The sequence below is a fragment of the Fukomys damarensis genome, unplaced genomic scaffold (assembly GCF_012274545.1).
Source record: "Fukomys damarensis isolate Sample0158 unplaced genomic scaffold, DMR_v1.0_HiC HiC_scaffold_16, whole genome shotgun sequence".
NCBI lineage: Eukaryota > Metazoa > Chordata > Mammalia > Rodentia > Bathyergidae > Fukomys > Fukomys damarensis.
In genome coordinates, this window is record NW_022900928.1 from 14583164 (window position 1) to 14595048 (window position 11885).

The 11885-nt window shown below is 44.7% G+C and overlaps 1 long non-coding RNA gene across 1 annotated transcript; it reads right to left on the minus strand.

Moving 5' to 3' along the window:
• Nucleotides 1-3067: 3067 nt before the first annotated feature.
• Nucleotides 3068-7385, minus strand: LOC104856062. Its single transcript, XR_778548.1, has 3 exons — nucleotides 7313-7385; nucleotides 4238-4543; nucleotides 3068-3307 (listed from the first exon to the last, which is right to left on the minus strand). It is a non-coding gene; the product is annotated as an uncharacterized LOC104856062 (long non-coding RNA).
• Nucleotides 7386-11885: the final 4500 nt, after the last annotated feature.

Below are 11885 nucleotides of genomic sequence, written 5' to 3' on the forward strand. Positions count from 1 at the left end.
CTTCTCTCCCCAACCTTGAATAATTCACCAATTTTTTTCCTCATCCAGGAAAGTCAGCAGAAGAAGGGCTGTAGGTGAAGGCGCCAGACTCTATTGGCATTTGTTTACTTCTGGGACTGATGTGGTCTGGATTTGGCCAAAGTTGAGCCCTTCCTGTAAGTGGTTCTTTTCTTAACAGGCTTTGACAGGGAAGAGGGTGTCTCCTGTGTTGCACCAGCCCAAAGAGAACTAATTGCCCTCTGGGTTGAGCACTCAGATAACGCCCTCTTGCACTTCAGTTACACTTGGTAACAAATTTAAAACTTGTCCAAAGTCCCCCCAACTCCCCCAACACCCCCCTCCGCCACCCATGCAGTTGTTCAGAAGCTGGGAAGGTGAGATGCCCCTGAGATGTCAGGCTCAGTTTCAACTTTGTGCATCTCTTCAAACCAAACACACTGGTACTTGGAGTACCATTTCAGACTAAGTACTTTAAAATCTAGCAGCATCTATTTCTCTCCTTGCATTGCTTTTTAAAGCCTCCCAGATGGCTCTGGTGTGGAAGTTGGGTTGAGCACCGCTGGTTTGGAGAGCAAATAGCTAGACATAGGGGGGCACTGAGGGTCATGGGGCTGCTTTCTGAAATGACAAGCGCTCATAATTCAGTGCCTTAGCAAATGCTGCCCTCTCCCCTGGCATGGCTTGGAAAGACTACATTTATCCTTCCATGTCAAGTACAGGTGTCACTCTCTCCTGATTTCCTCAGGAAGAGTTAGTTGGCTCAGTTAACTGCTCCATCAGGAGCCAGACACAAGGCTTGCTTCTCAAAGGATCATTAAACCAAACTGCCCTCCTCTGTGGGGGCTCAAGAAGGGAATCCCTATGTCTCCAGCAACCATCTGTGTCCCCCAGCTGAGCAAATTCTGAAAGCGTCTTGGTCTCTTTCGCTCCAGATAAAGAAATTCAATTACCGGTTATCAGAATTGCACTGCCTAATACTAAAAGGCCTTAATAAGAATGCTTTGTATTTAGTAAACTGCACAGCTTGTGAAAACCCCCTCCAAACATCTGGCAGGAGGCCCAGCAGAGGTAAGGCTGGAACCTCTAATGATGGCAACATGTAAACAACTGTTTTGTTTCAACTGATAGTCATTAACTTTCAGTGTCAGCCTCATCCCCAGAGGTCTGTTTCCTCAGCCTTGCAGGGGCTTCTTGGAAACAGCAGCTGGGGTAGGGCCTGTGTACACCCAAGGAGGAAGGAGAGGAAGTCAGAATGCTCTGATGAAGGAGAGCAGACCTATGTTCCTTTTAGGGACTTGGACACAAGGTGACTATTGACTCTCCACTATGTTACTGGCTTGTCCTTTGACCTGGGGCAGCAAACCACAGTTGGTCTGTCACGATCTCTACTTCATGTGACAGTTGTGCGAAATCTCTAACGAAATGTGCTAACAAGGGTCCTGACACAGCATTGCCTTAAAGAAGGCTGTGGGTAAGGAAATGAATTTCTCCTAACTGGGGTCTAGACAGGTTGGAGGACTCTTATCTAAACTTGGTAAAGGCTATTATTTATCCCACACTCACCGGCCTGAAGTTTGCGATGTTTCTGTACATGCACACTTGAATACAAACTCGTATGGGACAGCTGGATCTTTCCCCCTGCTGACCATTCATGACAACTGGGCCCAAGCAATCTTCCATGCTCTAACTCACATCCAAATAACAATTCACTCCATCACTAACCATTAACTGAATAAGCAGTGTGTCACTAGCACCGTGCACCCTGAGATGACATAGAAGTGGCTTGGCTTCTCTGAAGGTGGATGCGGAGGCGATATTGGTAGCAGGAAGATATTCAGGAACGTGTTTAGGATCCCACCTGCGAACAGGAGGTATTATGGACTGAACTGTGTTCCCCTAAAACTCATGTGCTGATACCTTAACCCCCAATGCAACTATATTTGGAGATACAGCCTTTAAGGAGGTAATTAAGGTTACATAAGGTCATACAGGGGCCCAATCTAATAGGTCTGGTGTCTTTCAAAGAAGAAGAGACCAGAGGGAGACCAGAGATCTCTCTCTCCACACATGCACAGAGAAAATACCATGTGGGGATGCAGTGAGAAGGTCGGGAAGAGAGGCTCCATCAGAAACCAACCCTGCTGGCCTCTTGCTCTGGGACTTCCAGCCTCCAGAACCAGGAGAAAATAAACCTTTGTTGTTTAAGGCACTGATGATACCCTGTTAAGGCAGACCAATACAAGAGGCAAAGGAAGCAGGAAAGATTAGAGGCAGACACCGGGAGTTAATGCAGGCCCGACACAGACCTCAGCTGACCCCTCAGAAGCTCCCAAGCTGGGATGGCCATTCAGTCACTGGAGGTTGAAGTGTGGGCCTGGATGGGCACTCAGGGCTCCTGGATTCGCAGACCCTGGAAGCAGCCGCCCCTGAAAAGAAGCTTCGCCCTAGAGGGGCAGTCACCTTCCACTGAGGCCATCCCAAGAAGGCCGGCAAGACTCGATGCTTCAGTCTCATCACAAATGGGAAGCAGCGAACTCTGCCATTTGGCCAGCACCCACCATGTGCCAGAAGCACCACTCTCATCATCCTGTTTGATCTGCACATTGCCCCCATGAGGTGATACTGATTTCACGCGTCCAAAGCCACAGAGCCGACAAATAACAAAGCAGGAATTGAAGCAGCCGCTTTTTCCCAGTGACCTGCTCTGACCTTGACTTCGTACTGCCTTCCCATAGGAAATGGAGAAGATTCCCCGCAAGAAGCACTCCCTGTCCATCCTCCTCCAGAAGTCAACTGTCCCCACGGCATCCATACATCTCTCTTCAAGGCCTGCATCACTTTGCCTTGTAACGTTCCTATCAGTCGATACTTATTTATCATTACCTTGTCCCAGGCACCGTTTTTCATCGACGATTCATCTAATCTTTCCAATAATACTCGGAGGTATTATTTTCACCATTTATTTTATTTTATTTTACTTCTTGGAACAAGAAGGAATTTGTTGCTAGTCTCAAGAAATCCTCCAACTTCCCAAGTAGCTGGGACTACAAAGGCACACCACCCCCACCCCAAGATCATTCCCATTTCATTAATGAAAACGCTGTGATTAAGTAACTTGCCCAAAGAGGCCCAGCCAGGATTCGAATGTAGGAGGTCCAGTGGAGAATGTGACCGAGACTTGATCATCTTTTCCACCCGAGCTTTACTTGGGACTGATTCATACTCGGTTCTCCGAGAGAGTTTTCCAAAATACTGAATGACGCCTTTCATTTTGAAAATAATCCTGCTTGACTTATACAGACAGAGCCTGGAAGAAAAGACAGACATATAAAATCTATTTTCTCTATTTGGACATTGAGATAATGGGCAAATTTTAATTCCTCATATCTGGAAATTAATAGACTATTGTTGGGTTTTTGCCTTTAAGACAAGGTTTTGAAATCATGATCTTCCTGCCTTGGCCTCCCAAGTACCTGGGATTATAGGTGCATGCTACTGTGCCTGGCACTCAGAATACTGTTTTCCTATTGCTGATATGAGAACAGATATCTGTTGCTCTCATGATTCCATTGCTACTGGGATACGGGCTTCTCTTGGCCCTTGCGACCCAGTTCATATCCCAAGCATCACAGTATGGCAATATCTTTCCAGGGATTTCATAACAAATATTACATGAAAAGATCAAAACTCCCATTACCACTACAACTCAGAGGTGACATTTAAAGTGAAATCCAAAAACAAGAAGTAGTCAATGTCTTGACAGTCTGGGAGAAGAACATTTCAGACAAGGGGGAAAGTGGGTGCACAGTCCCCGAGGCAGGACAAAGTTTGCTCGTGTTCCCTGGAACAGAAAGTAGGCCATTGTGGTTGGGGTGAGTGAGTGATGGTAGCAATGGAGACTGGAAGAATAAGGCCTGGGGAGTAGGAGGGAGAAGTCACACTACCCACGTGCTTACAGGGGTAAGGGGTTTGACTTTTATTTCCAACCTAATGTGGACCCAGTGGAGAACTGTAAGTAAGAAGGAACTGTAGTATGACTTAAGGGGTTAAAAGGTCATTTTGGTGGTCAAATGAAGAACAATTATAGGTAGCAGAAATGGAGGCAGGGAGACTCAGATCACTTTTTCTTGGGTGTCATGCCCAGCGATTTCAGTCCTGTTCCCATGTTGTGTTCCAGCTCAGCATCCCAGACTCCCTAGATCCTCGCACTTGTTCCCTAAGCTCCCCAAAGGCTCACCTGTCTTGCTGTTAGCTGCTTTGACCATCCCCACCAGCCCAGACTGTTTCTGACTCAGGGGGATGACTGGGATCACCAAAAGGCAGTGGTTGGGCTCGTAACAGTCACTTGAAAATCCAAGCACTTTGCAAGATCCACAAAGGCAGAACAAGAGTTGGCCTCATTCGTCAGGCAGAGCAGGAGCTCCACAGACACTGGTGGGGTGAAGTGCTGCCTGGAGCAAAGCTGTCCGTGGGTCCCTTCCTGGATCAGCTGGAACCCAGTAGGGCTGCCAGGGTGATTCATTAGCAGCCTGATGTCACACATCTGCAAGTAAGTAATTTTTATTTTTAACTGTTGCCTTCCAGCCGTAACAAGTGGTCAAAACTTTGTTTTATTATGAAGTTGATTATGCACAGGTAGAGACCTCACAAAGGGGTAGTGACAATGAACGATGCTGAGGGAGCCCACGCTGCACCCAGGTCAGCCTCAATATCCATATGGAATGGATCCAAATAGACCAGGGATAGGCACTTTTAGAGGGCAAGTTCATCCCTTCCGGTGAACGCAAGGTTTCCGGCAGACTAGGAGGTGTTTCTGGGAGCTGTTGCCATCCTACAGCATCCTAGTACCGCTGGACTCAAGACAGAATTGAAGCTTGGTTAGAATTAGATCTAGAAGAAAGTCATTTCTTTGAATATTTTTTTCATCTTCTTATCTTCTTACTCTATCATATCTCTGTATAATACGCAATAGTTGATTCTACTTTTATTGAAGTTTTTTTAAAGGAGGCCACCCCTCATGCCTGGGCCTGGCAATGGGGGAATAAAGGATTTTAGAGGATTGGCACAAGGTTTGAATTTATAGACTAGAGTTATGCTATCATATTTTCCACTGAGCTATGTTTCCCTAAATCATTTAGATCACCTCTGAGTCTCAGTTTCCTCATTCATAAAATAGAAGCACTAGATTTCCCTTTTTGGCAGGGTTTTTCTAAAAGTTAAAGCATAAAAATGACAGCACTTGTAGAAACTTAGTTTTAGGTACTCTGTGTGTTAATCCATTTAAACCCATCAACACTCCTTCATGGTGGGTGCCAGTGACACTCAGTTTGTAAAATGCTGACCAAGAGGTGAGGAGGTTGGCTGGAGGTCACAGAGCTGGTTAAGGAAGGAGCCAGGACTCAAGCCCAGGCAGCCTGAGTCCAGGGGAGAAGAACCAGCCTAGTACTCAGGAGTGGAATCAACTTCAATAAGTGGTAGCGCTGTTGAGCTTTCCGTAAGCCAAGGGCCAGCTCTATGCACAAACCTTTGTTACCATTCCCCAGACCTTGGATATGGCCTAAGGTCCTTATGAAAAAGGAGTAGAGAGGACACTGAAGGCCTCAGAAAAGGGGAGCCAGGGTATGGCCCTCCCAGAAGTTGGATCCCCAGCTCTTACAGGGGAAGTTAGAGCCCATCCCTGAGAGCAGGATTGAAACAAGAATAGAAGGAAATTGACACCGAAAAAGAAGACCATAGCATGGACTCCTGGACACCACGGCATTCCTAGGCCCTTCTGGACTAGTGCTGGGATTCAGATGAATAAAGCACAGAGGGAAAAATCCAGGAAGCTCACCCTGAAATGAAGCTTAGACTGAAAAAGCAATGGAGCCTGGTTCCATTTGCCCAAGTTTTCTTCTTAGACGTCACCCACCATGTTGTCTGCTACAGCTCCATGACGTAACAGAGGTTCAGACAGGGCTAGGGAGCCAGAGCACTGCCTTGGCCCCCGAGGGTCTGTGGCTTATCCCCAGTTAGAGCCTCCTTCTGGCCTTAGTGTTCCCTTGTGTAAACTGAGAAGGTCAATTAGCCAAATTTTAATGTCTCCAACATCTAGAAAATTCCAAGTCCCCAAGCCTCACTTCACCTACAGCCTCAGGGCAGAGCGATTTCACTTAGGTCAGAGGATTCCCTGCACATAAACAAGAGTGAAACAAAGGCCCCCTTTCTCTGAGTTGTTAGCGCGCGAGAGCACGCGCGCACACACACACACACACACACCACCCACACTTGTAATGCTTATACGGCCCACCCCCCACCCCAGTCATGCACAAAGACACACAGGCGGGCTGAGGCACAAACACCTGGACTCTCTAAGCTGCTCCTTCCCCCACCCCCAGTCCCAGCCCCCAACTCCCCTGCTGGGAAGCAGAGGGGGCCCTGTGTTCCACTGCCTGTTACCTAACCTGATGGGCTGGTGCCACCCAATGGTCAGGATTAGAAGTGCAGCCTTGGCTCCAAGACCCAAACATGATTGGACTGAGCCCAGAGCCATTTGATCCATCTCTCTCCCTTTCTTGAAGCTGAATCCAAAGCTACTCTAGATACATCAGTCTGTCTGTTACCTTACAATCCTTTAAATAACTTTCCTTACATGACACCCCTAGTTTTTTCTAAAGGTCACGGGGTCGCCACTGACACTTGGAGCGGCCTGGTTGGGCTAAACAAGAGCCTAAATGTGATGGGTGTGAACTGTGTGTGCTGGACACCATTCTAGAAGCTTTCTCTGTGAACTTTTCGATATTCACACTTACTATCTACCACAGGATATGTATTACTGTCTTCTTTTGAAAGGGCTACAATCAAGAATGGAGGATTCTAAGACGTGACTCTGCCTCTAACCCCAAAGGTGCTGCTTTTTTCAGCAGCCATTTGGCTCATCCAAATTTGTGCATGAGAGGCTGTAATCATTCATTCGGTCATTCATCCCTGTGGCCGGCACTGACTGAGCATCTATAATAGGCCAGGATCTACACTAGGAGCTGAGAACTCAGCATGCACTAGGGTCTGACCCTTGCTGTTAAGTAGTTCCCAGCCTTCCGGGATCAATAACCTTCATGTCCTCCTAAGCCCTGACTTTAGAACTTTACTTCTTTGCCAAATCCAATAAAGGTCTTGAGGAGAGGCCCCGGGGAGAAAAGTGAACAAGCCGTAACCCAGAGTGAGAAGGGCATCCAGTCCTCAGAGGAAGCGGGCTGTCAGTGTCCTCGCCCAAGCGTCCCCTGATCCACACCGTGGAAGTCTGGAACTGCCTCAGTGCAGGGCCCAGACACACCTGAGAAGGAAGGCAAGATCTGTGGTCATCTGGCTTCACAGCAGTGTCCTTTGTGCCACAACAGGGAGGGCAGAGCAGAAGGGGCCCAGTGGTGAGAATTGGGAAATAAAATGACAGAACAAAGCTTTAGTTACAATTCTACAGCTCGTCATTCTGACATCTGCTGCCTCTGTGACTGGACTCCACCTTGTATTCCTTGTCCTCTCTCTCCCTCTCTCTCTCAATATTTCTTCAGATTCACACTGTTCCTGTTCCCAATGCCCAAAACACCCCACAGTTTATCAGTTCCTACTCATTGGTCTTTTTCTTACTAAATAATGGACAAAGAAATAGAATAATGGAATCCTGGAATTTCATTCATGTTTTCTACTGAAAAAAAGATCATCCAGCCTAAACTTTATGGATGAGGGAAATAGCCTCACAAAGACAGAAAGACTGGTCCAAGATCACAGAACCAGTACATAGCATAGTACGGCCAATAGAATAACTGGATCTAGAATTCAAGTTCCCTATTTGAATATGAAGACCATTGTTCTATTTTTCTTTTTCTTTTACACCTGTAGTTATTTTAGTATATGTGCTGCTGAGGCAAGCACTTGACATCTGTTATTAAACACTGATGAGTCTACTCCAATTCTGAAATATCTTTTTATCCTTCTTCTCCTAAGTCCTCAGTTCAAACCCCACTAGAATAGAATATGTCACTTGAAAACAGAAAACATCTTCACCTTTTCCAAAGTCTTAATTCTAGCACAATGATTAACACGTAAATGCTTATGACAGAATGGAAGCATGGATGGACAGATGGACGCATAGAATGACGGGAGGATAGATGGGTGGACATGTGGAAGGCTGTTCTATAGTGGATGTTTTATACTTTACATTTGGTCTTCCTGTCTCCAACTACCCCACAAATTTGGCCTATTGTTCACAGTGATATTAGAGTGACCTAATAAGTGAAAATAAAACTGAATCATTCTCTTCCCTGTGCAAAAGTATTTGAAGACTTTTCTATCATCTAATGGGCGAGTCAAGACCAATTACCATACATTGCTATCTATATGGGTCTTTTACCTACCACAGCAATCCCACATGCTACTCCCATAAAAAGGACACATATACATACCCTAAATTGAAGAACAATCCAACAATTTGGCATTCTGTGAGTAAGGCAAACATGCTCTCATCTCCAGGACTTTTCTTGTGCCATTCCCATATCCTGCAATTCCTCTCCGATCAGTGCCAGAATCAGTTAAAATCCCAGGCTTCCATCAAAGCCCAATTCAAATGCTGCCTCTAGGCAGTCCTTTCAATCTCATGATGAGTTTGCTGTGTTCAGAGCATGTGGTCCCTCTGGCTTTGGTAAGCATGGTCTACCTCTCTGCCCTTCTTGAGTGATATTTCAAGACCTTTACTTGGACATCATAGTTGGACATTTTCTGTTCATCTCTTCCAACACAGTCTCAGCCACAGACCTGACACACAACACAGCAAGTGCTTATTTAGTATTTTTGAAATGGATGTTCTTGTTGTACCATGAAAGTTTAATTATATTTCATTCTAAAACCACTGAAGCTACTTTCTAGATCATAATAGACAGGAGCCCTACAGGAACTGTGAAGAGTGTCTCTAGAGAGCCAAAACTGTAGGGCAGGTATAGAATTGGATTGCAGAGATAAAAGTGATGCATAAACAAAAGGATATCTCTTAGGGACAAAGGGTACCCAGGAAAAAGAACTGGCTGTCATGGGTGGGAGTTTTAAGGCATCATATTTGGAATCACACGAAGATATTTTGTATGATGAGAAATGTGTAGCAAAAGAACAGTCAGCCCGGAGATAGTGAAACTTCTAGTCTTGCAGATATCTAAGTAGTGGCTGAGGACAAGTCGGAGGGTTTGGGATAATATATGGAGAATGGCAACAAGGATCAAATCATGTTCATCTCCAGCACTGAGTATCTATGATATCATCAAACCTCCAGGACTGGCCCAAGCAAAATTACCAAAAGCTAGAGTTGACTTTTATGGCTCAATATCTACGCTTTATTTTAATGCCCCTTCCCACCCTGAGCCTCCAAGATTTCTGTCATAATGTTGCTGGGGATAGATGATATTCTTAGTGCACCAGTGTTCCTCTCAGATACCTTTAGCCCATCTTTAGGTCATCTGTGTCTTGGTGAACAGTTCTTACATACACTAACCTTCCAGATAATCCCAGTGTGGTAGAGGCCCAGAGGCCAGCAGCAGTAACTCACTCACTGTAACACAACTTTCTTTAGTGTCTGTAGAAGCTACTGTGGAGCTTCAACTCAATTGGCTTTGCAATCTGCCCTGGGGGTTTGGTGGGCATATTGAGTGGGTTATGGAAACACATGGCCTTGGGTCCTACTCTGGCCCCTCATCCCTTCTGCTCTGGCACTCTTCCCTTTGTTTGCTTTCCAGCTGCTATAAATTAAGCAGCTATTCTCTGCCAAGCCTTCCTGCCACAATATCTCTGTCTTTGAGCCAATAGACCATAGATCGAACCCTTGAGCAAACTAATCTCCACCTTTAGCTGTGGGTGTTGGGTACTGTGTCCCAGCAACAAGAAAGCTGACTAATATGTAAAAATTGGTATCTTATTCACTTCCCCACTATTTGTTGTTCATGAGATCACTTCCCAAACAACTTACTGGCAACCAAATTTTTGCCTCACGGTCAGCATTGTGAAATTCAACCCACTCTTTATAGTGAAGGACCAAACTTCAGACTTTGCGGTTGTGCAGCACTAGATAGAGAACCCAGTTTAAACTTGGGCAAACTAATAAACCTATATGATCTCATTTCAACATGTGAATAGAGGTTTAAAAATTCTACCTTCCAGATTTCATGGCATTGTGACAAAGATCTCTATAGGAATTATCTCAAGATGAAAACATCCTAAATTACCCAGGTAAGCCCTAAATCCAATGTCAAATGTCTTTAAGAGAGACAAGAGAGAAGACTCAGAAGAAAACTCCTGTGGATGAGGAGATAGAGATTGGAATTATGCAAACACAAGCCAAGAGGAACTCCTTGGACCACCAAAGCTTAAAGAGGCAAACAGGAATTCTCCCCAAGACTTTCTAGGGAGGTGATCACTAATGACATCTTGATTTTAGAACTCTGTTCTCTAGAATTGTGAGGGAATCCATTTCTGTTACTTTAAAGAACCAAATGTGTGGTGATTCCTTATGATATCTCAGGGTATTAACATCCTTGGTTAGTAAGGTATTAATGTTAAAAAGGTATTAATGTCCTTGGTTTATAGATAAGACTTGTAGAAAAGTGAGTTACCCAGGGTCACTCAGTCAAAATATGGTGGAACTTGGATTCAAACCCAGGTCTGCCTGAATTCACAACAGCCACTCCTAATCACCCTATCAGGGGAAATAAATGGTACACTATGCCTAGCACAATACCAGGCATATGATAGATGTTCCGAAAGTATTAATTTGTTCATTTGATTCAAACTTCCTATCTGCCATTCTATATACTGACCTTTACCAGGTGGTCAAGAGTTAACCAGACAACAGTATTCCTGTTAATCCAAGACCTCGTGCATCAACCTTCCTGGAGTAGGCTGGTACCTGGGATACAACTATGCACGTCTAGAAGGTCTTTAAGAGTCGACTTGTCTGGTAAGTATTTCAGCACCATGGCAGCTGCTGAAAAAGATAGATTGGGGACTGTGCCTTGAGTTAATGTCAGTCTGAATTGAAGATGTGCCAGCCTCATCAGGACATATTCTTTAATTAACCTGCTAATCCTGTCAGGGATTGGGTTCACTTTCTCCAGAAATGTGTTATGTGTCTTTTCTTTCACCACTTTGTCATTTGCTCTATTTTAGATTCAAGGTGTCCTTTAAGCTGTACTTCAAAAGACTCTCTGTCCTCCAAGTCAACAGCTGTTGAAAAAGTGGCCTCTCAAATGCTATTTTATTTCTCAACCATCACATCTTTTCACCCTGTGCCTGCACATAGCAAGAAATAAAACAATTTTGATGCAATAAATACATATTAAATAACTGTTGTGAGCCTGGTCTTATCCTATGCATTGCTCTTTAAGTAGAAAAATGTGTGAATAAAAGCCAGATCTTGTTTGTAGGCACTTGCTTTTGGGCCTGGGGGTGGCAGTTAAAATAAATCAGATGACTGTTGTGTTTCCGAATATCTTCACTTTATGGTAAGCACAAAAATGATAATAATTTTAAAGGTAGATGGAGGTAAATTTATAAGGCTGTTTGAAGCCTAAAGGAATGAGCCCAGGAGCCCTAGGTCTCCAGGACCTACCAAATGGCTACACAGACAGTAGCTCCTGTCCCAGTCCATTTCTGCTGCTGTAACTGAATAACATAGGCTGACTGGTTCATAGCAAATAAGTTTATTCAACTCATAGTTCTAAAGGCTGCAAAGCTTAAGGTGTAGTAGCCATATCTGTGAAGTCCTAGGTGGTAAAGACACTGCAGAGGTGGATCAGGGTATCACAAGGCAAAGAAAAATATCCTCAGGTGTGTCCTCTTCCTTTTTTTTTTTTTTTTTTTTTTTTTTTTTT